The following is a 19,655-nucleotide window of genomic DNA, read 5'->3' as shown; positions in this document are numbered from 1 at the left end:
TAGAATTCTCCATCTTTCTGGGTCTTGCCTGCCTCAAATTAGACACTGTGCAAACACCCTTGGGAAGCATACAGGTTGGCACTTGTCAGCCTTTGACCCTGCCTTCCCTCTCCCCACCTACCACCCCAACTCTGCTCCTTCTTGTCCTCCTCCAGCAGATGGTACTCACAGTCACTAGTTGTTAATAGAAGGAAATGGATGAATGGATGGATGGATGGATGGATGGATGGATGGATGGATGGAGAGATGGATGGATGGATGGATGGATGGATGGATGGATGGATGGATGGAGAGGTGGATGGTTGGATGGATGGATGGATGGATGGATGGATGGAGAGATGGATGGAGAGATGAATGGATGGATGGATGGATGGAGAGATGGAGAGATGGATGGATGGATGGATGGATGGAGAGATGAATGGATGGATGGATGGATGGATGGATGGATGGATGGATGGATGGATAGAGAGATGGAGAGATGGATAGATGGATGGAGAGATGGATGGATGGATGGATGGATGGATGGATGGAGAGATGAATGGATGGATGGATGGATTGATGGAATGAAGGAGCAACCCCCCGAAGTCATTTCTCCATTTTCATTAAGGGGAAACCAATCTCAGATGTTATGAGGGTGGAGAGGGCAGTTCTGGGAGCCCTCCCCTTCTCCAGCTTCTGCTCTTTGGGTCCCCCCCAGTGCCGGGACGTGTCACCAGGTTTGCTCTGGGCTCCTGGCACCAGAGCTGTCCCCACCTGGAGGCATCCGTCAGGGGCCCGCAGCAGACTTGCCAGGCCTACACTTCATGCCTGAGTCCCTGCCGGTCAGTGATGACACTGGCTTGCCCTTCCCCACCACTACTTGCCAAGATTCCACACTGGAGAGAAGGAGGCGGGAAGCCCAGGGGCCTGGGCTGGGCTTCCCTGGGCCTGGGTGTGGGCAGGCTGTCAGAACAGCTCGGAATACTCTCAGAGGAAGCGAAGACAGACAGGATTATTGAACCGAAGGTAGTTCGGGATTCTCGGATAGCCCTACTCAGGAGTTCCCCAGACCCCAAACAACCACTTACTAGGTCTGCTTTCTTATCTGTTCCTTAAGGACACCTGCAGCTACTGCTCTTTGGTGAAAAGCCTCAGGATTTCAGTGTTAACCCTGAGCACTCGGGCCCCCCGAGCCTCCGGGCTCAACTCTGCTATACCTGGAGTGAGTGGACAAGGGTCTCACAACCAAAGAGATGACCAGGCACTGGATTTTAATTATGCAAGGAGAAGGAAAGAAACAGCATCAAAATGTCTGGAAGTTCAGGAATGGAACGATCACTTGGGGGACGATCAGGGAGGGCAGCATGGTAGAGGTGATCCATTGGGCATCGAAGGAAGGGGTTCCGACGGGCAGAGATGTTGAAAGTATGGTTGGGGCGAGACAGTGCCCGTTATCTACCATTTTCAGCTTCGTGACCTCTGGTCTCTGCTGAGCATATCCTCAGCTATAAGCTGGACCTTACGGCTCCCTGGTGACAGGATGGAGTGGATGGAGTGGGGCAGCCAGGGCTTCTGGGTTGCTGAGGAAGGGCCCTAACAGGGGCGTCTGGGTGGCTCAGTCGGTGAAGCGTCTGCCTTTGGCTCAGGTCATGATCCTAGAGTCCCGGGATCGAGCCCCACATAGGGCTCCCTGCTCAGCGGGGGAGTCTGCTTCTCCCTCTGCATCAGCCTCCCCCTCCTTCCTGCTCTCTCTCTCGCTCACTGTCTGTCTCTCAAATAAATAAATGAAATCTTTTAAAAAAAGAGGGGGCCTAGCAGACTGGAGAATCTGCGTGTTTATGGCAGGCTGAGTTTCTCACTCCACAGGTCCAGGTCCAACAGGTGTGCGTGTGCGTGTGTTGGGGCGGGTGATTGGCAGCAGGGGTGAGGAGCTGGAGGCCTGGTGCTGGAGCCCTCAACTGCAGGCTCAGAGGGGGCACTGGGGTAGTCCAGCCCCCTCCCCCGGTGGCCTGTGGGTAGGTCTGTGCTCTGGCCCAGTCCTGCGCTACAAGATCTGCCTGGGGCCTCCCCTGGTCAGGGTTTGGTCAGAGGAACAGTGCGAAGCTGCCCTTTTCCTCCTGGCCAGCAGGCCCCCAGTTTCCACGGCTTCCAGCGAGGCCCAGGACCCTCAGTCTGGCCCTTCCCCATGGTCCGGCTTCCTCTCCCCCAACCCCCCAGCTTGATGAGGTCAGCGAACATGTATTCCAGGAATGTGGGAGGCGGGGCGGCCAGCCTGGTTTGGATAACCATCGCAGTAAATATTTGCCTAGCTCCTGGAGCCAGTACTGTCCGCCAGGGGAGGGTGAGGGGCCTGTTCCTAGGGTCGCGTAAGGAGATGCTTTCCTGGGTGGATCTCTGAGTGGGGGCGAAGCCGTTTCTCCCCAGTGAGCCTGGGAGCTGGGTCTGAGGCCACCCCCTATGCAGGGCCTGAGACAGGGCCCCTGGCCCGTAGGACCAGGCACGGTTTGGCCCATCTGTAAAATGGGAATAAGAACAGCCCCTGTGGGGAAGGCCAGCGCCACGGGAGCTGGTTCAGGGCAGCTCAGCCAGTGAGCACAGGATAGGCCCAGTTTGGGTGGGTCCCATGTGACCATGTTTTGGTCCCAACTTGGCCACTTACGACCTTGAGGAATTGCCCCCTCCTTCAGACTTTAACAGCCATCATTCCCTGACCTGTTCTTTCGTATGTGGCACCTGGACCCACACACCCGTTTTGTCTTAAGCCCTCCCAGCCACCAGAGCATGATTAGCAGCATGTGACAGGGGCTCTGAACTCGGGCCCGGAGATGGAGACACCGTCCGGATGGCCACCTGCCCACAGACCACACTGGGCAGTCTGCCCCCCTCCCCCGGGTAGCCTGTGGGTAAGTCAGTGCTCTGGCCAACGCAGGGCTCTACAAGGTCAGCCTGCCCGTGGTGGGCTGGTGGGCGAATAGCTGGAGGGGCCACTAGTCCCTGTTTAGAAAGGAGATGAGGATTTAGAGATGCCGAGTGACTTGCCCAAGGTCACCCAACATTAAAGGGCAAAGCAAGGATTCCAATCCCGCTCTGCCCACCCTCGTCCTTGACCTCACCACCGAGGACAGGACCGGGGCTCCAGCCCAGAATGTGGGTTCTGAGCCTTGGGCAGCTGTAGAGAACAACCAGTCATTTAGCCACAGGCCTGGAGCCGCAGACACAGAGCCGGCAGAGTGCCTGTCATCCTGGATGCCCCGTGGCACAGGCCCCTCTGTCCTCCAGCAAGCCCCGATCAGCCCTGCATCTCTCTGGGCCAGCCCCAGTCAGCTTGGCCTGGTGCCTCCCCTCAAGCCAACACCCAGGGCCACGGCATCCCTGCAGGAGGAAGGGATGGGCAGGTGGGTGTGTTTGGGAGAATGTATCTGGGTCCTGGGACGCTCCCCACCCCACGGTGACCTTGGCCATGTTCCCAGACCCAGAGTTGCCACTCTCCAGCTGTGAGACCTCTGGCAATCCTATCCTCCCTCAGAGCTCAGTTTCCTGCTCTGCAGAATGGGCACCCGTTCCTGCCCTGCCCTGCCCCTGGGAGCTTCAGACAGGCAACGAGAATGCACGCCCCTCTCTGCCCTTGTAGCCTTTGTAGTCAGAGGCTGCCCCTCGGCCAGGTCCTCACCCCCCTCCCCGCCCCTGGAGTGAGAGTCCTGAGCTAAGGATGCCAGGAGAGTCCTCTGGGCAATGGGGTTCCCACCTCGTGGGGCCACTGGGCGAGCCCCACCACCCACCCTCGGCCCTGAGGTTCAGCCCAAGCCCCGCCCCGCTGCATGGCACCCGAGTGCCTTTGAAGCAGAGAACATTTCCCTGTGGTGGATCTGTGTTGTTTCTGGCAGTGGTCAGGCTGGGAGCAGGCCCGGTGACACCTGGTCCATCTCCCTCCTTCTCCCCCTGGTCTCCAGGGTGCCAAACCCACACAGACTGTGAGCTTCACCTCAGGGGCCCTGGGGCTGGGGCAGCGGGGATGATATCAGCTCCGTGTTCACAGCTCTTCCGTGCCTCTGTGAGCAGTGCCCATCACCGCGGCTGGGGAGCCCGGGTGCCCAGCGCTGTCTCTGAGCTGGTCCTCTGGGAACGGGCCGAGCATGGGTGCGGCAGACGGCCTGCCACACATGTCATGGCTGTGTTCTTGTTACTTATTAGCTCCTTGTTACCTGTGTGATCTCAGGAAGTTATAGAACCTCTCTGGGCATCATGTGTAAATTGGGGGTGCCAGTTTAGTTTCTGCCTCATAACATTTACCAAAGGTTAAAGAAATACCCCAGGCAGAACCCCAATATGGCCCCCTAGTCCTGTCTCTCCCAGACTCACAGGGAAGGGGGGTCATTTCCCAGCCAGGGCCTGAGTTTATATCCTGGTGCAGCCCCCAACCTATCTGTGGACTTGCTGTGTGACCTTGGATACGTCTCTTCCCCTCTCTGGTCTGTGTGCCCCTTTGCCCAAGCCCAACAAAGAGCCTGGGGGGCTGAGGGCACGTGCGTGTATGCTGTGAGCTGGAGCGCCCCTGAGAGGCAGGACGGGCGGGTGTCATTCCTTGGGGCCTGGACGCGGCTCACTGGGTGAACGAGGGCTTTCCAGCTCTGGCTTCGATCTCAGCTGCCAAAATCATGATTTTCTCTCTGTCAGCGGGTCTGCAGGCCAGCTCGCCTTTGGGAAAGGCCTGAGCTGTGGGTGGTGGAGAAGCAGGGCGCTGATTCCAGTTCTGCCCCAGCCACTGACTTGCTGTGTGAGCCTGCAATGGGGGTGGTCATGGCCCCTCTTCAGGCCTCAGATCCCTCCTCTGGGAAATGGGAGAGCCGGAGTCCGTGAATACCAGGGCTGTTTGTGTTCCCATGTCAAGTGGTTAGGGGGTTGCCAGAGCCGAAGGGTCGGGGTGGAGAGACATTGTCTTTCCCTGCTGGGGCAGGGATGCCAGCCCTGGCCTTGGGAGCTTGGGGCTTAGGGGCCTAATGCTCTGGAGCCCAGCACCAGCCCCTGCAAGGTCATTGCTGCCCCAGCTGACCTACCCGGAACGCTGCCTGCGTATCCAGCACTCGTGTGTGCTCCCTTCTACAGTTCCTACAACGATTTGAGGGAGGTTCCCATCCTGCAGATGAGAAAACTGAGGCACAAAGAGGTTTAAGAAACTTACCCAAAGCCACATCCTTGGTAAGAGGGGTGAAACCCAGACCTGAAACAGCCACAGCCCACACTTGTCTTCCCGGGTGTGCCTGCCGGCTGCCGAGGGCAGTGGGCCGGGCCCGAGGCCTCCCGACGGCCCCCTGGCATGTGTGGGAGCCCACGATTCATGTGGCCCACGCGCTCCTCCTTCCTCTGTCAGCCATGGGGCTCACCCCGAGAGGCACTCGGCCCACAGTCAGGTTTCCCATTTCTTAGAGGATGCACAGCCCCGGAGAAGTATGGCAATTGCCTGGAGCCACCCAGTGAGGTGCCCCCGTCGCTGGGACTCGAATGTGAGGCTCAGTGGCCCATGCCTTGTAGCCAGGGCTCCAGAGAAACCCACCTGCTGGGCCTCGGGGTCGGGTCGTCCGCGATCCCTACGGGGAGCAGAGCAGAGCGAGGAGTGCTGGTGGCCCTTGAGGAGATGGGCGAGCGGGACCCCTCCCCACCCCGTGAGGGCAGTCATGCCGCAGCAACAGTGGGGGGCAGGGGTTCTCCCTCGCTCTGTCGTCTCCCCGAGCCCCGTGCACCAGCAGTTCTGGCCACTCTGCCTGCTGTCCCCTCTGCTACGAGCCCCACCGTCTCCAGCCTGGACCCCTGGAACAGACTCCACACCGGTCTCCCTGCCTCCTCCTGTCCCTCCCGAGCCCTTCTCAGCCCGCAGCCACAGGATCTTCTCAAACCAGAACTAGGGTCATGTCCCTCAGCTGTTCAGACCCTCCTGGGGCTCCTGTCCACCTCTCAGTGATTGGCCATCCACTCGACCCCCACTCGCCCCACCTCTCCTTCCCTCACCACCCCTACCACCCACCCACTCTCAACTCCTCCCCCTGAATCCAGGCTTTTTTCCCTGTTTTCAAGCCTTCTCATAGAGTGTTCCCTCTGCCTGGAATGCTGTTCCATGCATCTTGGTCTGCCTCTCTCTGGCTCATCCTTCAACTTTACTTCCCCAGAGAGGCTCCCTGAACCTTGAGTCTGTGCTGTGTAGCACCTGTAACTCGTTCTTTCTGGCAGATGCCTCCTCTAGTTATAGTGTCTAATTATCACAGTCCCCGCAAGGACAGGAGCCACCATCCTATTCACAGCTCAGGGTGGTTGTTCAGGGTTTCTTGAGCAAATGAGTGAGTGCTGAGTGCTTCCATCACCGTATGTCCTCAGATGCTCCTAGAAACCCTGAGAGGGATTGTGATCCACTTGTCAGTTTGACAGGTGAGGCCAGGAGCATATCCACATAGGTGGTAACTGGCTGATGTGGGGTGTTGGGGGGCTGCTGAGTCAGGGCACCCCATCCTTGTGCCCCTCGTCCTCTCAGTCCCTCTGATTCTCTGTCTGTCAAATGGGGATGACTGGGTTTTGCTGGCAGTAAACTTTCCAGTAGGTGGGTGGGTGGGCAGTGGCGGCCCAGTCAGTCCCAGGCCCTGCAGTGAGGGGCCCCTCTGACCACCCCTTCCTATTGCAGCAGGATGGAACTGGAGTGAGGCGGAGGGGCTGAGCACTGCTGACCAGACGTGGGACGCTGGTGGTTCGCGGGTCACTGAGGTAGGTGTGCAGCTGGGCTCGTGGGGGCAGGCTTGGCCCGGATGCTTGGAGAAGGGGTAGGCATGTCCTGAGTGGGGAGTGGGTGCTGGCCCTGGCATCCTGCACCTTTGCCTGGGCCTCCAGCCTCATGGGTGGCATGGGGTGCGGCCACCCTGGCTTAGACCTCATCAGCCCCCAGAAGGGCCCCCAGAGGCCTCTAAGGCCTGACCTTTCTCTAGAGTGGCTGCCAGGGCAGGGGGTGGGGGAATGCAGCCAGGCAGGGGGGCAGGTTTGGCGTCCCCAGCCTTGGCCCAGCAGCTCTGTCTGTACCACTCATGGCGCGTGGGCCCCATCTGCTGAGCAACATGGCGGCCACGCGGGAAGAGGCCTGGGTGAGCAGAGAGGCCTGTTCGCTGGGAGTCGTGACGGCCTGCCCCCTTCTCTGCCACAAACACACCCAGGCGCACACACAGATCTCTGGGCTCTGGAGTCAGAGCGACCGCGTTCAAATCCCGGCTCTGCCACTTGTCCACCATGACCCTGTGCGGTTTCTCGGGGCCTCGATTTCCCTGTGTGCAGAAGAGGGAGGGGTTCACAGCACCTGTCCCCAGAGGTGCGCCTGCGCACCTGGTACCAGTATGCGTGCAGGAGGCTAGCTCAGCATTCTTGTCCAGGATGCGGGGAGCCTTCCTTCTTTCTGGACACCTCGGTTCCCACCAGCCCCTCCTCCCTGAGCACACATCAATGCCAGAATGGACACAAACTGGTCGTGCACCATAATGAGAGTCTTGGGGCTCCCCGGGGAGCTCCTGAGAGTAGCTGGAGCCAGAAGGTCCTGGGGTTGAGCCTCCCGGCCCTGCGCTGGCCTGGACACCGGCGTGTCTCATCACAGAGTGGCATTTCAGGGTTGATCACACTTGGCCCCATGTCAGAGGGTGACCTGTGTAATCCCTCTTTACTCTGCGGCTCCCAACCCAGAGATGAGAGGCCTTCACAAAAGTGCTGACTTGGGCCAGGGCCCTTTGTCCCAAGGCTCTGGGGCCCAGTCAGGGGAGGCAGAGTCTTTGGTCTGGCATGAGGCCTCGCCCAGTCATCTCCCTGCTGCCCTCAGCTCCTCTCCTGAGGCCCCTTGTGCTCCCAGGTGCCCGGACACAGGGCCGGGCGAGGCCTGGGATGCTCCACACTACCGTCGGGCTCTGGAACCAGGGAGCAGGGCGGCAGGAGATCCCAGCTCCCTGCTCTCAGCTCATGACCTTGGGCTGGTCCTTTCACTCCTGTGAGAGTGAAGCCAGTATTCTCATCTGAAAATGAGGATAATTATACCAACACTGCTGAGAAGGCCATTATGGGGGTGCTTGGAAGCCTGAAATATTTTTAAATGTTAGAGCTTAGTGAGAGTCTACTGTGTACCAGGCACTACGCTGCTTAAATACATATTTCTACCCGCAGTAATCCCGTGAGAAGGTGTGTTTAGTGTGCCTCGTTCTCCAGAGGCTCAAAGTGGTTAAGAAACCCATAGAGCTGTTAAGTAGTGGCATGGGGATTTGAACCGTGGAATTAAGTGGTCCATGATGCCGTAGAGACCGGGGGCTGAGCCACTGGCAGGCCCGAGGTGGGTGCTCAGGAGCCCACCCCCCTTTCTGCCTGGTGCCTTTGCCCGGCCCTCTAAGCCTGGCTGCCCTCGGGAGCCAGAGGGTGGCCCCCGAAGTCTGGCAGCCGCCCCTCCCCAGAGGGCCTGCCAGCAACTCGATAAGGCTAGGGGAACCCACTGCTAATTGTGGGGTAACCTCTGAAATTCTCCTTCACAGTGGGTTCTCTTTTCGGGTGTTTTTCAAGGTAATTCATTCCCTTTCCAGAAATTGCCAGTGGCAGAGCATTAGGCAGCTGGTAATTAATCATAGGAGAGGCTTGGAGTTTAGTCTTTAAAAAGAAAAAAAAGAGAGAAGGAAGACTAGAAAGCCTTGATGGAAAAAGAAAAGGAAAGAAAACCACTCCAAGGCAAGGGTGGTAATCAATACCTCAGTGTCCTAGAAACGGTGGGGGGCAGGGGGGCGGCCAGGCTGCCCCTCCCTTTTCTCCTGGGGCTGACAGATGCTCAGAGCCTGCAGCAGCATGTGTGAGCTCTGCCCCTCGCCCGCCGCTCCTTGGGCCACTTGGAGCAAGGCACTGCCTCTCCTTGGGCTCAGCTTTGCCGCCTGTAAAATGGGTGAAGGGCAGGTGTCAGACTAGAAAAGAAGATTAAATGATTTGTTCACCCCTGCATCCTGGTGCCCGGCACAGGGTCGTTGCCCAGCTGATATTTTATTAACTGAGTGAGGGAGTGAATGAACGAATGATTTTCTTGGTCCTCATTAGCTGTCCCAGTCGAGGAGATGGTACTGGCTCTAGGACATTGTTTCTCTAGTTTTGTTATAATTCGGAATGACAGCCCGAGTGAGGGGCCAGCTCTGCCGTTTTGCAAACTCCTGATGAAAGGACACTCTTGCCCAGCAGACTCTGGTCGCCAGAGCTCAGGCCCCTCAGTGGCAACCACGCTGTCTCCCTGGCATCCTCGGGTTCAACTTTCCAAGAGTCTGAGCTGTCTGGAGATTTTTTTTTTTTTAGTTGCCTTCTGGGTGGGGAGTGGGTTCCTCATCACCAAAAGTATGCGAGCTGGGACTGCACAGGGCACTCAGGCGGCAGACTGGGCCGGCGGGGGGGGGGGGGGGGCGCTCAGAGCATTCCTGAGTTTGAGAGAGAACATGAGGTTCTCCAGGGTGGACACAGGGGAGGCTGGACCAGCAGACAGGGGAGCCCCTTCCCAGAGGTCCCCTGGGGAGGGCTGGAGGAGGCCGCTGAGAAGGGGGGTGGTGGCCATGCAGGACACCTACGCTTTGGTGCTTATTCCCTCTGGGGGTAAGGAGGGGTGTGTGTGTGTGTGTGTGTCTCTTTGTCTCTTTCTAGATGGTTCTCTCTGTGCATGTGCCTCTCTCCTGCCCAGCTCCCCTGTCTTCTCACATGGGCAGTCCCGCTCTGCCTCCTTAGCTCACCCACTTTCTCCCTGTCCAGTCACATCCACAGCTCCCCCTGGAGCTCCCTCTGGAATTCCTTTCTGAGCCCCAGGACCTTCTCACGTCTGCTCTCCTTACCCTCAGAGGCACCCCTAGCCAGGAGTCCCCGCAGACATCTGCTCTGTGTCATCGCCTCTCTCGTCCCCAGGACCGAGCAGACCTGAGAATTCCCGGGCTTCCAACCTGCCGCCCTTGGCCTTGTTCTTCCAGCTCTGGCAGCTCCCGGCTCCCTCCCACCCTGCTCTTTGGAGGGATCCGAGCCAGTGCCCCCCACTCCCAGCCTTGGGGGCAGCGCACTATGTGTGGCCCATCCCCAAGGCCCCACCGTGCCACCCTGTGCTGTCCTGGGCACATGGGCCTTGGCCACAGGCGAAAGCAGGGAAGCGAGAGGGGGCCTGTGGCCACTAACAGGGGCACTTGGAACCTGGCGTTTCCCTCCAGCGCTCATAAAACTCCGGCTATAATTAGAAGTGAGGTGTCCAGGAGCTGGCTGCCTGGCGGGAGCCCATGTATGCTCAGGAAGGAATAAGCTGTCCTCTCCGGAGGGGAGAAGGAAGTGGAGGGTGGACTCCCAGAGAACCACAGGCTGGAGGGTCTCCGAGGCCGGCGGAGTAGGCCGGTGTGTTCTGGTGGCCAGGCGCCTCCATTCCTCTGGACGTCCTCTGGGAGCTCCCTCGGTCCCCATCCCTGGCCAGTCAGTCTCCTTGGGAGCACCTGCGGACCCCGCCTGGCGTTGGAAGCCACCACCATCTGCCCCCGCCTCCTCGCATGGCCCCATCACACCCCAGCTGTCTGCCAGCTTCACTGCGCCACCCCCTCCCCATCTTCGTCACACGTCCCCACGGCCACACCTTTGCTCCTGCACTTCCTTCTGCCTTGAGAGCCCTCCACCCTTGTTGCTGCGTGGCCTGAACCTTTTGGAGCCTTCCTCAAGCCTGCTTCCTCCGCAAGGTCAGATGTGGCCTCCTGCCCCCCCGGGCCCTACGGCCTCCACTCCCCAGAGGCCCTGGTCATTTCCTCCCTGAACTCTTCTGAACTCGAAACCCTCTTTATGCTCTTAGGCCCTTCAGAGTGCTCGCCAGACGGCCTACCACCTTGTCTTTTCTTTTGTCTTGATTATGTATCGGAAGGATGACATACTGGCTCGTTTACACTCTGTTTTCCTTTGAAACCTGGTGGTTATTTAATACCCACACCACATGCAGACTCGTGTTCAGTTGCCACGTGTGGTTTCCTCATTTGCAGGAGGGGAAACTGAGGCTGGGGAAGGAAATCTTGCAGATAAGAGTCAGCAGAGTGAGCGCCTTCTCTGTAGGCCAGGCTGCCACCGTCCTGCTGTTCAAAATAGGACAGGGGCATGCCACACTGGTTATAAAGGTAAACTGAGGCAGGCAGGACTGTGGCCAGTACCTAGGCAACCAGACCTCAAGAGGAATGGAGGGAACGTGTTATGAGTTCCATTCCCCTCACAGTGGGTTCCAGTGTTCCTGGTGCTTCCCTACCTAATCCCCAAACAGCCCTAGACCAAGGGGACAGTCACAGGCTGTGCCTTATGGGGATCAGCGCTGCCCCTCATCACTCCAGACACAGCATGCAGCCTAGAACACTGGGGTTCAGGGGGTGAGAGCGCCCAGCTCCTCCCAGGAAGAGAGGATACCCCTGTCCTCCCCTCCCTCCCGCACCACCCAGGCTGCAGTCTGAACTGCAGAAGGGCCCAAAGTGTGTGTTCCTGGGAACCCGGAGGATTCCCACAGGGTGGGGAGATGCCTGGGGCGGGGCTGGCTGCGGGGGGGAGGGGGGGGGAGGGCGTTGTCTCCCCAGAGCCTGGCCTCCCCCTGCCAGCCTGGAGGGACTTCTCAGGAGCGCACAAGCAGCAGAATAGCCCCTCGGGAGCCAATTTTTGCCTTTAGTACTCGCAGCCGCCTCCGGCTGCGCTTTGCGGCCTCCTCCGCCGACAGTCGGACTCTCGTTTGCCTCTGGTCAGGCATCATGGCAGGAAGTGTTGGAAGGTTCAGGTGCTGGGCTTGTCCTCCCCCCCGGCTGGAGCCACTGCCCTCAGAGGGGCTACCTCCTCCCGCCCGCTGGGGGCTGCAGAGCTTGTGTGGGCTGAGCGGGCCCAGTGAGACCCATCTGTCTCCTCCTTCAGCCCCACGCGCCCTTGGCTTTTCCTCGTGTCTGCTCCCCCAAGCCAGCCACCTGCTGGCTGTCCGGCTGCACCAGGAGTGTCTCGAAGGCTCAGGGCAGACCGAACCGTGTCCCGGGCCCAGTTCCTGGCGCGCCTGTGCTGAACAACCAAGGCAGCGGGCGCTCAGCCTGTGTGCCCTCAGCTCTCTCTGCGGATGGCGAGGAGATTTTATCCAGTTTGCCGGTTCTTTGTGGACGGGCTGGGCTGTGTTAAGAAGGATTCTGAGGCTGTGCGTAGGCTCTCTGTGGTAGATGTGTTGTGTGCTGCCTGCTACATGTTTGTCCTTTCAGCCCCAGCTCCCTGGGCATTGGGTCTAGCTGTCAGGTGTCTCAGGTCTGGGCTGTGGCCAGTGGGGGCACAGGAAGGAGACAGTGACCTCAGTGGGGCCCTGCAGGTGTCCGTCTGCCGGGGCTACTGGGCAAACTGCCCCAGAAGAGAAGCTTCCAGAGCCCTGGGGTCATGGGGACCACATAACTCCCAGAGAGCTGACTGGGGAGCACTAGCCCCAGGCCCCCCAGTCTGGTTAATGGGAATCTATGAAAGCTTTTCCCTCACATCTGTCTTTCCTGTTAAGTGCTTCTCACCCTTGTTCAGTTCCGGTTTGGTAAGCAGCACATCTTGCCTCACAGCTGTTTGGGACCCTCCACTGCTTCCCTGAGGCTCTTTGGGGGCCTCTTTTGGAGCCTGTGGGAGCATCTCTGCTTCATAACCCCCGTGGAATGCTCCCATGCTGCCCCCTCCGTCTGGCCCACACTCTGGTTGGCCGGTGAGACAGCTTAGTGTGGGACAGCTCTCACTGGGTGGCCTCTGGTGAGCTCTCTCTCAGCCCCACCCCGAGCCAGACTCCCCACCACAGCCAGCCCCTAGACCCTTGTCCTTGTCACCACCTGGGGAGCCAGCCCCCAGACCCCCGTCCTTATCACCGCCTGGGGAGCCAGCGCCCCCTGTGCCCCCACCATCTCTGTCCCCAACAAATGCCCTCTCAGCCGAGGTTCCCGGCCACCCTCTGCCCAGCAGCTCTAGGGTGGCCAAGGGTTGAGTCAGGAGAACTTTGATGAACTAAAACCTGTAAATAATCCAAAGCATTTTTCTCTGCTTATGGAAGAAACACAATAAAAACCCTTGCATCCTTTAGCCAGCTTAGCCTGTCCCCAGTCATAACTAAAGGAGGGCTGGTCAGAGTCATCCCATGCCTGCTGGGAGCTCCTCTCGCTGCTGCTTGCACACCTCCACCGCTGGAGAGCTCACCACCTCACATAAGGGTTTGTGCATGCATGTGAATTTCAGTGTGGGCAGGGGTGCAGTGTGACATGTAGTTAAAGCATGGGTTTCAGGAACAGATGGCTCAGGGTTCAAGACCTTGCTCTACTACCTATCAACTGGGTGAGTCTGGACAAGTTACTACATCTCTGATGCCCTCTGTTAGGTTATAGATGAGGAAAATCTATAAACGGGGAGAAGCCTGCCTGCAAGGGGTGCCGTGGGGCAGATAGGCAGAATAGCTGGGTGGCACCAGTCTTCTCTGGAAACGGAAGATGGATGCCCTCAGGGAGCTGCCTCCCACCCTCAGCACTGGAACATCTGCCCGAGGTTGGCATCGAGTCTGGTACCCAGATACTTCCCTCCCCAGGGATACTGGCCTCCCAGGTGCTCTCAGGAGCTCTCCCATGGAAACTTTCAGGATGGTACTTCAAGATGGAGGAGACACGGTACTTCCCCAAAGTGCCAGTGTCACCAGGGGCACTGGTTCAAATGCAGATTCCCAGGCCTCTCTTGAAGTCTGCTTCTGTGGGTCTGGGACCCAGGGCTCTGAATTTGTAACCAGTGCCCCATGATCAGGCCAGTGTGGGACACACTGAGGCCTGTAGCGGGGAGCTGGCCTAGAGGCTGGGCCCTGGACGCTGTCATAGCCTCACTGATGGAACTGGGACAAAGCTGTCCATCCCTGGGGCTGAGTTTTCTCACGAATACACCAGGGGTTCCGGGCTCTTCCTGCTCTTCTAAGTCCGTGCTACTCAGAAAGACATTCCCTGGGGGTCCTTTCTGCCAGGATCCCTGAGGCAGACCTCTGGGTTGCAGCCCCATTCCTTCTGGCCACAGAGCGCTCGGGTCATCAGCCGCCTGCCAGCCCCAGAGCCCCAGGGACAGAAAAGCTATTCCCTGGGCGCAATGTGCCACTGAGTGGCGGTTCCCATGGGCCTTCCAGGAGGCCTTTAGATCATCAGGCATCTACTGAGTCCACTCAGATCTGAAATCTCTTCTGGAAGCTGAGAAGGACCACTAACATGGAGCCGGCCAAGGGAGGCAGTTTGGAGCGAGGTCATCTGGCTCCTCTGGGAGGCACTGGAGCCTTATTAGTTAGCATACATGGAAGCCTGGAGTGTCAGAACTGGAGGGCGGCCCTGGGGAGCCCCTTCCTTTTATAGATGGGGAAACTGAGGCCCTGGGTGGAAAATGACTTGCTAGGTCACCCAGGGAGAAGGGAGGTGCAGTGCTGGAACCCAGAATTCTCGGCTTAGAGACTGGTCTCTGGACAGTTCCTGGCCACCCACCACACCTCTCCTTGGGCCCTCTGTCTGGGATGGATGGCCCCACCGGAGCCTGAGCCCTACACCAGCCTCTGCAGCTCGTGGGAAGAAATGGGGCCGTGTCAGGACAGGGACCGAGGGGCTGCCTGCTCCTGAACACTGGGCCCTTCTTTGACCTGCACTGTCAGCCTAAATCAACAGCCCCTACTCGGCTCCCAGCCCTCCCACCTCAGCCAGGACAGCCCCCATGGAAAGTTTCCAGGAATATCCACGCTGAGGGCAACATGATCCAGAAATGAAAAAGGCTCTCACTCCCTGGCTCCCTCCCATTTTCCACTCGCTGGTGCTCAAGGGAGTTAATAAAGCAGAGGTGAAAACGCTGGCCCCATCCTAATGAGACCTTGTTGGAGGCGGCTCGGGCCTGGCAGGTGACAGAGGAGGAATTATTCACCATTGGGGTGTTCACCCTGCCCACCCCCCACCTGGGATGATGTCAGGACCTGGGGCACAGAGTCTGGGCTGTGCTGTCACTCAGATGAGGGACCGGGGCTCCTCTGACCACTGGTATCCAGCTCGCACGGCCAGCCTTGGGTGTGGGCCGGGGTGGGCAGCTCAATCTCCTCCCTGGGCCAGGAGCCCAACCAGGCCCTCTGTTCCCACCCGGCGCCTGGTACAGGACCCACCTCGAGTTCTTTGCATAAGCCAGCCCCTCCTCCCCACACTCTCCATCTGTAGTCAGTAAGGTAGCAGTATTTAGTAATCACCTACTGTTTGCATGGATCTATGCTCAGCTCTTGGGGAGATAAGGCAGCCGAAGACCCTGTGCTAGCCCCCAGGTTGGCACAGTCTAGGCCAAGGATTGCCCGCAAGGAGGAGAATTAGTCACACCCAGTGCCCTGGGGCCAGGCAGGTGCTGAGATAAAGGAGAAAGAGGCCTTGGGAAGTGTGAGATATGGAAGGCTTCCTGGAAGAGGCTGGTTGGAGCAGAATGACACTCTAAGAATTTCAAGGATGTCAGGTGGGGCTGAAGGAGAGACAGGAAAAGCACAGCCTCAGGTCAGGGTATAGCCCCCACCAGGACCTTGGATGAGTGCCTGCTGCGTATGTGAGTATACGTGCAGCATGAGCTCCTGCTTGGGGCCGGGGGTGGGGCGGTGACCAGGGTGATGGCATTTGTACCAGAGCGCCAGTGGCCACACACCTGGGCCCTTTCCTGTGGCCCCTGGGGCTGGCTTTGAGGCAGCCCCAGGCTCAGACCTGGTGCCCTGTAGGCCATACGCCTATCGAGTGAACGAGCGCACAGACTAGCTGTCCCCTCATTGTTGGGGGGCGCTCGTGCGTGCGGTGGCATGAAGAGTACACGGCATTCGCTTGGCTGTCTGATGAGAGAGAACCCAGGTCACAGCGGAGAAAGGAGATGGGGGCCAGGCCAGGGGGCCGGGGGCAGAGCCCAGAGCAGCCCAGAGTACTTCCTGCGAACCCAGGCTGGGTGATGCCCGCCGGGGGCACAGGGTGAGGACACGGTGGGCAAAGACGCGCAGGGCCCAGCTGCAGAGCGGTGGGAGCCTTCCAGGGCACACTGGTACACGCATTCGGAACGCACCCCAGACAGACCCACCCACCCTAGAGCCTCTGGGACAGGAGGAAATCCCTGCCCGTCACACACCTGTCACTAAACGGCAGAGGACAGGGGAGCCACAGGGCCCTCAGTACGAATAACGAGAGCAGCCACCCTGCCAGCAGGGAGTACAGCCTCCCCCTCAGTCCTGATGCCCTTGAGGTGGGGGCCAGCGCCATCTCCATGTAATGGATGAGGGAAACTGAGGCAGGGGGTTAGGAAAACAAAATCTCGGTGGGGGGCAAAGCCAGGATAGGAACTCATGCTGTCTGACCCTGACTCCCCCGGGAGGCTCGTCCTGCCCAGCCCTCACTGCCCACATGTGGAGCATCTTTCTGACACAAAGAAGGAAGACACAAAGTCTGAACAATCATTTGAAATCTCCCGTTATCCATCAGTACACAGGTCCTTCTGGTACCTTCCCGGCTCTGTGGGAAGATAACACCCAGTGGTTAGAGAATGGGCCCTTCCCCCGAATTGGTCTTTTGTAATGCAAGTAAATTATCTGCCAGCCTTTGGTGCCCAGCAGTTTGATAGTTCAGGTGTTTAAATGGTCATGACTGTGTGGCCAGCCCGGGGAGGAGGCGTGAGTCAGATGGCAGATTCAACAGGAATTAAAGGCACTTAATGTCAGTGCAGTAGGACTTTTCTAAATCTGCCCACTCTGCATGAAGAATGAGCTGACCAGGGACACCAGGCCCCCTCCCCCCCGGGAGCTGGTGCACAGTTCCCTGAGGCTGGGCCATGCTGGACCTTCTTGGCTCTCTCTGTCAGAGGGGGTTTGGCTGCGGAGCTTCCAGGAGGTGGCCGGAGCTTGGTGGCTCTGAGTGCAGAAGAGGATGTAAAGGGTCTGGGGACAGCCTGTGTGTCCCAGTTGCCAGCAAATCCCTCAGGCCCTGAGGATAACCTGCTTTTTTAGGGGTTAGGGGAAGGGTCTTCTGGAGAGTAATAGGAAGAAATTTAAGAATAGACCTTGATCAGCAAACAGAGAGAGAAGTGACTTGCCCAGGGTCACACAGCCAGGATTTAAGACCCAGTCCTTGCTGTTGATCACTGTGATATTGCCATGTCTGTGTGTGTGTGTGCGCGTGCACACATGCATGTGAGTGTTTTGAGGGAGTCTTAATAATCGTTAGCACCTGCCCCATGTATTTTATACACATTATTTAATTTAATAAACTTTCATAAACTGTATTTAGAAATGAGTAAGCTGTGGGACAGGGAAGTTAAGTCATATGGTCACATAGCCCTTGGGAAATGGGGTCAGAACTTGAACCCAGCTCCATCTGACTTTTAAGCCTTAGCCCAACCAGACCCAAGGCCCAGAGCACATGCTGTGGGCATTGCCAGGGGAGAGCCCCTGCCAACCAGGAAGATCAGAGGTGGCTTCCTGGAGATAGGCTGGTTTTGTCTCCGACAGACCAGGTATCTTGAACCTTCAGGTCCCAAGCTGCGTAAGGTCCAGTCACCTGACCTCCCAGAGACTCTTCCTTTTGGTCATAAAATGAGAAGAAAAAGTCCTCCTTGCCGGGGCCCAGGAGGACTAGGCAGGTGGTGAGTGTGTTCGCCAGGTTCAGCTGGGGTAGCTGAAGTGGCCGACGTAGCCGTGGGTGAGGCCTGCTGGGATCAGGGCCCAGAGCCCTTCCTGGCGTCACCTCGGAGCCAGGGGTGCTCGGCTTCAGGGCGGCCACGGGGAGAGGTAGGGAAAGGCCAAGACAAAGTAGATGGAACGGGGTGAGTGAAGACAAAGGGCACAGCCAGTCCCCGCACCCCGTTGTTGGCTGCAGAGAGGTGATTGGGAGCAGTGGCGCGAGGCCCGGTGGCTCACACTCTCTGATGGGCAGTGAGGAGCCAGCAGAGACATTGCCCTATAGAACGACACAGCGCGTCACTTCTCACTGAACTGTCACTGAAATGCAGCGTGTCAGAGTCCAGAGACGGAAGGTGGTCAGGTAGTGGCTCTGCTCCCCTGGGTGTTGTCAGGGAAGGGGTGCCCGTGTCGGGGAGCCCTGCTGTTGCTGAGATGTTCTTCTGCACATCTGGGCTTTAAATGCAAGGCCGATGGGCGCAAGGATTGGGAGAGGCCGAGTTCCTTCAGAAACGGGGCTGGGATGGAGAGAGGAACACAGAAGGCACATTCACACGCATAAGGCACCCACTAAATGTGACATTCCAGAGACATGGCATGTGAGATCCCACCTCCTCTACAGAGGGGAAACTGAGGCCCAGGGACAGGAAGGGGCTTGTTCAAAGGGACCCGGCTCATCAGAGGTGAGCACGGATGCTTCCTTGCTCTCCTGCCCTCCCTGGTTGTGGGGGGGCGGGTGGTTGCCACCTCGCGCTCTGTCTAACCTTCTTCCCCAGGCCTCCCCCTGAGCACGAGCTGGGGCCAGCCCGGAAGGGACAGGGGTCAGCATGCTTCACCCGAGGCACCTTGCTAAGCCTCGGAGGGCACAGAGCAAGGGGGTTCCTCACAGGACACGGTGGGGTGGCTCGGGGCTCCGCAGCCTGTATTTCTCAGTTCCTAGACACCAGCCTTGCAGCACCTGGACAGGGAAGGAGGGCACCAGTGGCAGCCAGTCTTCCCAGAAGAGTCTGCCAGGGCTTGGAGCTCGTGCATCTGCAGCAAGCTCTGTGTCTGCCCCCCGGCCACCTCCCTACCCCTTGCTGTCCCTGGCTCCCTGTCCTCCCCGTGTGGCCCTCCCTGTCACACTCCTCCTTCCACTCTCTGTGGCTCTTTCATGCACCCATTCCTGTCTGTCTCCTTCCGTGGCTCTCTTGGGTGTGTCCTGCCCAGGGCCGTAGCTCCGCACAACTGCAGGGGGCGCCCTTCCACAGATGTTCTCTGTCTGTGGGCCTCTTCCTGACTCTCTCGGTGCTGGATTGTCTCTTGGCGCCTCCCTAACGTGTGCCCTCTTTCTTACTGGGTCCCTTGCTGGATTTTTCTGTCTCTCACTTTCCCTCTCTGGGTGTGTACCTGCATGTGTGCGTGCCGGTGTGTGTGTGTCCCCCCCCATAGGTGTGTGTGCGCACACGGTATCTGCCCCTCTGCGGGCTGGGCGCAGGTTCCTCCCCGCTCCTGAAGGCACAGCGTGGCTCCCTGCAGGCCCGCCGGCAGGAGGGCAGCCTGGAGCTCGAGCCCCGAGCACCCACCCCCTCGGCGGCCTCGGTGCTGTCCGTGCCGGGAAGGTTCTGTGTCCGTGTCTACAGTCGGCCTCCCTGGCCCAGCTCGCAGGACTCCTGGGAGCCACTGCAAGCCTGGCCGTCACTCGCCTGGAAAGCGGCTCCCGTTTGGGAACAGGAGTGCTCTGGATGGGAAGAAGAAGGGAGGGGACAGTTGGTGAAAAAAGCCAAACAAGCAGGGGATTATGATCCCTGAAAATGTGCCCTTTGTCTAAGGCTGGAATGTGGCCAGAGAGGGAGCAGTGGGGCCCGGGGGGCGGCCACGATGGGATGGGGTGCTGCTCGGCCGGCGGGCCTGGCCGGCCAGGAGGTGTGTCCTCTTCCCCTAGAAACATCATAGATACGTGGCTAATGGGAAGAGCTTCCGGGTCTCTCCAAACCCACCG

At 58.8% G+C, this 19,655-nt stretch overlaps 1 protein-coding gene and 1 long non-coding RNA gene across 7 annotated transcripts in view; one reads left to right on the top strand and one right to left on the bottom strand.

The window, feature by feature from the left end:
* Positions 1 to 19,655, top strand: part of ZMIZ1 (zinc finger MIZ-type containing 1) — a 235,027-nt gene that overhangs the window by 81,691 nt on the left and 133,681 nt on the right. For 3 of the 6 annotated variants that reach the window (XM_036089817.2, XM_078077517.1, XM_078077516.1), the window contains one exon: positions 6,647 to 6,726. The exons of 1 other annotated variant lie outside the window; for it this stretch is intronic. The gene's annotated coding sequence lies outside the window, so the exon portion shown is untranslated. Of the gene's footprint in view, positions 1 to 2,820; positions 2,883 to 6,646; positions 6,727 to 19,655 lie in introns of those variants that run through there. 2 more of the 6 variants (XM_078077518.1, XM_078077519.1) reach the window with 2 other exon arrangements.
* The window catches only part of LOC144382563 (uncharacterized), a 239,241-nt gene that overhangs the window by 167,086 nt on the left and 52,500 nt on the right, over positions 1 to 19,655 (bottom strand). The gene's annotated exons all lie outside the window — the stretch shown is intronic.

Source organism: Halichoerus grypus, chromosome 7 (assembly GCF_964656455.1).
Source record: "Halichoerus grypus chromosome 7, mHalGry1.hap1.1, whole genome shotgun sequence".
NCBI classification, from domain to species: Eukaryota; Metazoa; Chordata; class Mammalia; order Carnivora; family Phocidae; genus Halichoerus; species Halichoerus grypus.
This window is presented reverse-complemented; position numbering and strand designations above follow the sequence as displayed.